Consider the following 6,639-nt stretch of genomic DNA (forward strand, 5'->3'; position numbering starts at 1 on the left):
TTCAGGGAACAATTAAATATAGCAGGTGAATTGGCTAGACAACATTTAAAAGTTGCACAAAATGTGATGAAACGGGTAGCGGACATGAAATCCAAAGTTCGTAGTTTTGCCAGTGGAGATAAAGTTTTAGTATTGTTACCAGTGGTACGTGAACCTTTAAAAGCAAGGTTTTGTGGACCTTATCAGATTGAAAAGAAATTAAGTGAGGTGAATTATTTGGTAAGAACGCCAGATAGAAGGTAGACTCACCGAGTGTGTCATGCAAATATGCTTTGAAAGGGAAGGAGAGAAAAAGGAGGAGGTTTTAATGATTCTAACTCAAAGTGACGAACCAAATCCAGATGACTGAATTTGACATACCTCAAATTAAATTGGAAAATGAGGATGTTCTTAAAAATTGGGATAAATTGTTGAGTTACCTTCCAGGTGAAAAACAAACTGACCTAAAAGAGTTATTGATATCACATGGGCAAGTTTGTGGAGATAAATTGGGAAGTACTAAACTGGCTGTACATGATGTAGATGTGGGAAATGCTGTTCCAATCAAACAACATCCATATAGACTTAACCTGTAGAGATTGAGAGTATGCTTAAAAATGCCATAATTGAAATGGGTTGCAGCCAATGGAGCTCACCCATAGTGATGGTACTTAAACCAAACGGTACCCAACGGTTGTGTGTGGACTATAGAAAGGTTAATGCAGTTCCAAAAGCAGACTCTTATCCTATCCCACGTTTGGAGGATTGCATTGAGAAAGTGGGACAATCAGCTTTTATTTCCAAACTGGATTTACTTAAAAGTTACTGGCAGGTACCTTTATCCGAAACGGCGAAGGAGATTTCAGCTTTTGTGACTCCAGATGGTATATACCAATTCAAAGTTATGCCATTTGGCATGAAAAACGCCCCAGCCACATTTCAACGGTTGACTAATACAGTCGTTTCGGGATTACCCAATTGTGCAGTATACATCAACGATCTGGTAATTTTCAGCCAGACATGGAAAGAACATTTAAAACATCTGATGGAGTTATTTGATCGACTTCAGGTGGCGGGTTTGATGATAAACCTAGCCAAAAGTGAATTTGGAAAAGCCCAAGTCACTTTCCTTGGCCATACAATTGGACAAGGTGGACTGGTCACACGGGGTGTGAAACCTACAGTTATTGAGGAGTTTTCAATACCCTCGAGATTGCTCCACTGATGGACTTGCTGAAGAAACGTTGAAAATTTCAATGGAGAGCGGACTTTCAACAGGCATTTGACTGCCTGAAAGCTGTGACAACCAATGCTCCTGTGTTGGAGAATTGCAAGGGACTCTGTGGTCTGATTGAAAGAGAAATGGACGGATCCTGCAGAGACCTTCTTGTTCAAACAGTCTGTCAATTGAGAAGGAATTTCAGTTGGAGGAAGAAGAACGGGGAAAAAATGGACTATTATTATACCTGTTTACATGTGTTGTTTTTTGAAACGAAAAAGTATATTTACTGTGTGCATTTGTTAAAGGAAAGTGAAAAGGAGATAAATGGAACCATCTTGAAGTTGATGGTTTATTTTTTTTTCTTGGGGGTGATGTGGCATGTGAGAGTACCTTTAAGAAATGGGTGTGTATAAATGGGTGTGTGTATAAATATCTGAAGTGAGCGTACCTTTAAGAACTGGGTGTTTATTACTGCAGTGAGAGATGGGATGGAGCTGGGCTGTTTGTCAGCTTTATACTTTCGTTTTAGGCTGTTTGCTGCAGGGTGTGTTTTAGTTTCGTTTTCAGAGCTGGAGAGCTGCAGTCACAGCCAGAAGGTGTATGAATCTCTCTCTGTAATCTAAAGACTGAATCGATCCTGGTGATTTCAAACTAATAACAGTAGTGACTTTAACCTGATGTGCTTCTGGTACAAGGTATTTTAAGTCTAATGGATGTTAAAAGGAAAGCTTAAAGGGTTACTTAGTGTTGTATTCTTTGGGGGTTGTATTTGAATTGATGGTTGCTAAGATGTTCACTGTATGTTTTAAAAAGGTTAACTTGAGTTCATAGAATAAACATTGTTTTGCTTTAAAAAATACTTTTCCATTTCTGCCGTACCACACCTGTAGAGTGGGCCGTGTGCTCCCCATACCACAATGTAGTAAAAGTTGTGGGTCAGGGAACTCCATGCTACACTTTGGGGTTCTCTAAACCCTGGGCCATAACAAATTCTCATATATTCATGTTTTTTGTCGTCTGTTCTTTTTCTTTACTTTTACTTTAATAAATTGTCCTTGTGGTGCATATACTTGTATTAAGTCGGGGTGTTAATGTTAATTTATTATTTATGTACAGGGGGGAGGGGGGTATGGAGGGTTGCTTTTCTGGACTGTGTTTTGTACTTAACCCTGTTGGGTTCCAATTTCATTTTGTTATTGATATTTTATGAAAACCTTTAATAATTATTTAAATTTTTTTTTTTTTAAATGTCCTTGTTAAACTGCTGCCTCACAGCTCCAGGACCCGGGTTCAATTCTAGCCTTGGGTGACTGTCTGTGCGGAGTTTGCACTTATTCTGCCCGTCTCTGCTTGGGTTTCCTCCGGGTGCTCTGGTTTCCTCTCACATTCTAAAGGTGTGCAGGTTAGGTGGATTGGCCATGCTAAATTGCTCCTTGGTGTCCAAAAGGTTAGGTGGGGTTACTGGGTTACAGGGATAGGGTGGAGGTACGGGCTTAAGAAGTGTGCTCTTTCCAAGGGCCTGTGCAGACTCGATGGACCGAATGGCCTCCTTCTGCACTGTAAATTCTATGATTCTATGACCTCTGCTCTTCCTGATATGCAACAATGGCTTTGACCTTGGTGTACTGGGCGCAATTTCAAAATTTGTGGATGATACAAAGGAAGTATTGTGAATGATGAGGAGAATAGTGTAAAGCCTCAAAAAGTAGGTGGAATGGGCGGATAAGTGGTAGATGGAATGTAATGTAGAGAAGTGTGAAGTGATTTGATTTTTTGGGAAGAGTGTATACAATGAACAGAGAACAAAGGCTACAATCATAAAGAGGATACAGGAATCGAGGAATTTGGGAGTATATGTGCGTAATCGTTGAAGGCTGCAGGGCAGGCTGGCAGCATGGTTAATAAAGCATATGGCATCCCAATAGTAGCATAGAGTACATAACCAAGCAAGTTATTAAATTTTGGTTCAGCCTCAACTGAAGTATTGCATCCAGTTCTGGCCATCGCATTCCAACAAGGATGTGAAGGCAAATACAGAAAAGGCAATAGAAGCAATGGTGGAATGAGGGAAAATCCATGCCACACAGTTTGTGGTTAGAATGTAGAATATACTGCCCGAGTGTGTGGTGGATACAGGTTCAATAGAGGAAGTGAAAAGGTAATTGGAGTATTATCTATTATCTAGTAAAGAAAAACAGAGCTTGCCACCCTGGCAGTGCCAGCCTGGTGCCATGGCAGTGCCACCTGCATGCCATCGTGGCACTGCCCAGCTGCCCAGGTGACACTGCCAGCTGGCAAGGGCATTTCCAGGGTGCCAGGCTGGCATTTTATGCGTGCCGATGATCGGGACAGGGTGTCCCCTGCATGGGTGTGCATGGGTGCAAGGGGTACCTCCTTATAGTGAGTTGGGGCTGGGGGTTCGGCGGTTGCATCGGGGGCTCAAGAGATCGAGATGCCATTTAAAAATGACGTCCCGATCGGTCGCTGCACTGAGGAGTTCCAGCGTGCGACCTCGTCGGGCAGTTCTCCGCTGAGGCCTCCAATCTACCCTGATGAGCGTTACGGTACTCTGTCCCTATTCAGGTAGCTGGTGCTCTTTGAGTTTACAATCCGTGACTATTAATTCACATAAACGCAAGAGGGTGATGAATTTTTCCCTAAAGTGGCAACGCAGGTGGCCAAGGTGATCAAGAAGGCAGATGGCATGCTTGCCTTCATCAACCGGGGCATTGAGTACAGGAGTTGGGATCTCATGTTGCAGCTGTATAAAATCTTGGTGAGGCCGCATTTGGAGTATTGCGCGCAATTCTGCTCACCACATTAACAGAAGGACGAGGAAGCTTTGGAGAGAGTGCAAAGAAGGTTCACCAGGATGTTGCCTGGTCCCGAGGGTGTTGGCTATGAGGAGAGGTTAAATAAACTAGGATAGTTTTCACTGGAAAGACGGAGGCTGAGGGGGAGACCTGATAGAGGTCTACAAAATTATGAGAGGCATGGACAGGGTGGATAGTCAGAGGCTTTTCCCAATGGTGGAAATGTCAATTACAAGGGGGCACAGGTTCAAGGTGAGAGGGGGCACGTTTAAGGGAGATGTGCGCGGTAAGCTTTTCACGCAGAGAGTGGTGGGTGCCTGGAATGCGCTGCCTGAGGATGTGGTGGAAGCTGGCACATTGGCATCATTTAAGAGGCATCTGGATGGGTACAGAAATTGGCATCATTTAAGAGGCATCTGGATGGGTACAGAAATAGAGGGATACAGACCGGGTAAGGGCAGAGGATGTTTTTTAGTTTGGCCATCATGATCGGCACAGGTTTGGAGGGCCGAAGGGCCTGTTCCTGTACTTTTCTTTGTTCTTTGTTCGTTCGCAATATCTAGACTGCTATGATTTCCACTATAACATGTGTCTTGTAAACACTCTTTCTATTGAGACCAATTTGGAAAAGGTAGGCGAAGAGAAAATGTTTACAATCAATGCAGCAATTTGCTGAGAGAAGGTAGATCATCTTGCGCTGGAGGAGAATGTTTTTTCCTCCCAAGGAAGCTGAAGCAATAAAAAAAACAGTTCCTGTCGTGATACTTGCCACTTATATCATTATCTCATTAAACAATGTTACAAAAGATTTAATTACAGGGGTACTTTTATGATCCAATCGAAGATTTTAATTGTCTCTCATGTCACCAGAACTTGTTATCAGATAATTAGTGTGACATAATAATGAAACCTACAGAATATCTTTCTCATTGCTCACTTAAACAAATGTACTATCCAGGCAACCGTGAGACCAATATCACGTGAAAGCATCCAAACAAATGGCAGATAAACTTCGGACACTTTCTAGCAAGAGACTGCAGGAATCATTTATGCAGAATTCAACACTTCGATATCTTGATCAAAGCTGTGCCAAAGTGAAGAATCCTGGAACCCATGAGCAGAGTTACAACTCTCTCTTTCCTGCATCTCAAGTAAATCAGCTACTTTAGCCCTCCCATTTTGATTGCTACCATCCTGCCACTCCAAATCTATAATACATATAATACATAGGGTGGCACGGTAGCTCAGTGGTTAGTGTCATAATATACATCAGTACATTATGGTGCAATCACATACACACACTGATGGACATGCAGTAGGACCAACCAGCATACATAACACCGCAGCCAATCATCAGTGAGAGCACAAGCACTATAAAGACAGGGGACAGGAGAGTTCCCGCTCATTCTAGCAGCAGCCAGCTCAGAGCACAGAGCTCACAGCCTGCAACACAGACATCCACCATGTGCTGAGTGCCTCACCATAGCTAGTGATAGGAGAGGGTCCACAGTTCAGCTGGTATTGCTTATACCCACGTTTACAGTATGCTCGCTTAGTTGAACAGTTAATAAAATAGCGTTACACCACTTCCAGCATTGTTGGCTTGTTTGTTAACCAGAACGCCCAACACGACATGGTACAAGGAGTGGCCGCAATCCAGCACTTGTGAGACCTACCTGCAACTTCTCAGCATTCCGGCATCCTACAGCATGGAGAACATCAACCCACCGCCGCCGCTCCGCGTTGCTGACAACCTTGGGGTAAATTGCAAGATATTTAAACAGCGCTTCCAGCTCTTCCTCGAGGCCACGGACAGGGAGAAAGCATCGGACACCAGGAAGATAGCCCTTCTTCTCTCCACGGCTGGGCAACATGCCATCCACATCTTTAACTCCCTGACATTCGCGGACGACGAGGACAAGACCAAGTACAAGACGGTGCTCCTCAAATTCGACACACACTTCAGTGTTGAAGTCAACAAAAGCTTCGAAAGGTACCTGTTCCAGCAGCGCTTGCAGGGTAAGGACGAGCCTTTCCAATCCTATTTAACACGCCTCCGCATCCTCGCGCAATCCTGCGGCTACGGGCCCACCTCCGACTCCATAATACGCGACCAGATTGTTTTTGGGGTCATGTCAGACACCCTGCGTCAGCAGCTCCTTAAAGTTAAGCAGCTAACCCTAGCGACTGCCATCGAGACCTGTGTCCTGCATGAGAATGCCACCAGCCGGTACTCCTACATACAGGCAGCTGAAACGGCGCGGCAAGGGCCCCATGAGGCGGAGCGGGTCCAAACGATTGAACACTTCCCGGGCCGCAGTCTGAGGAGGGCGGCCATTTCGCGTACTTTCCGAGGCCTCCCGTGCTTGTACGCGCCAAACGAGGGGACGGTGACGTGGAGGAACGCGAGGCGCAGGCCCGCACCACACAAGACCGTACCATGCATGCGCGGTGGCGCAACGAATGCACTGACGGCACGACGTGCGGCAACTGTGGCTCCGCCCACTTAAAGCGGCAATGCCCTGCAAAATCGCGACAGTGCCTACGCTGTGGCAGGCTTGGCCACTATGCTGCCTGCTGTCGAGCAGCCCAGCCTGCCAACTCGCAACGATTTAACCAGCCTCG

The sequence above is a fragment of the Scyliorhinus torazame genome, chromosome 5, assembly GCF_047496885.1.
Source record: "Scyliorhinus torazame isolate Kashiwa2021f chromosome 5, sScyTor2.1, whole genome shotgun sequence".
Taxonomy (NCBI): domain Eukaryota; kingdom Metazoa; phylum Chordata; class Chondrichthyes; order Carcharhiniformes; family Scyliorhinidae; genus Scyliorhinus; species Scyliorhinus torazame.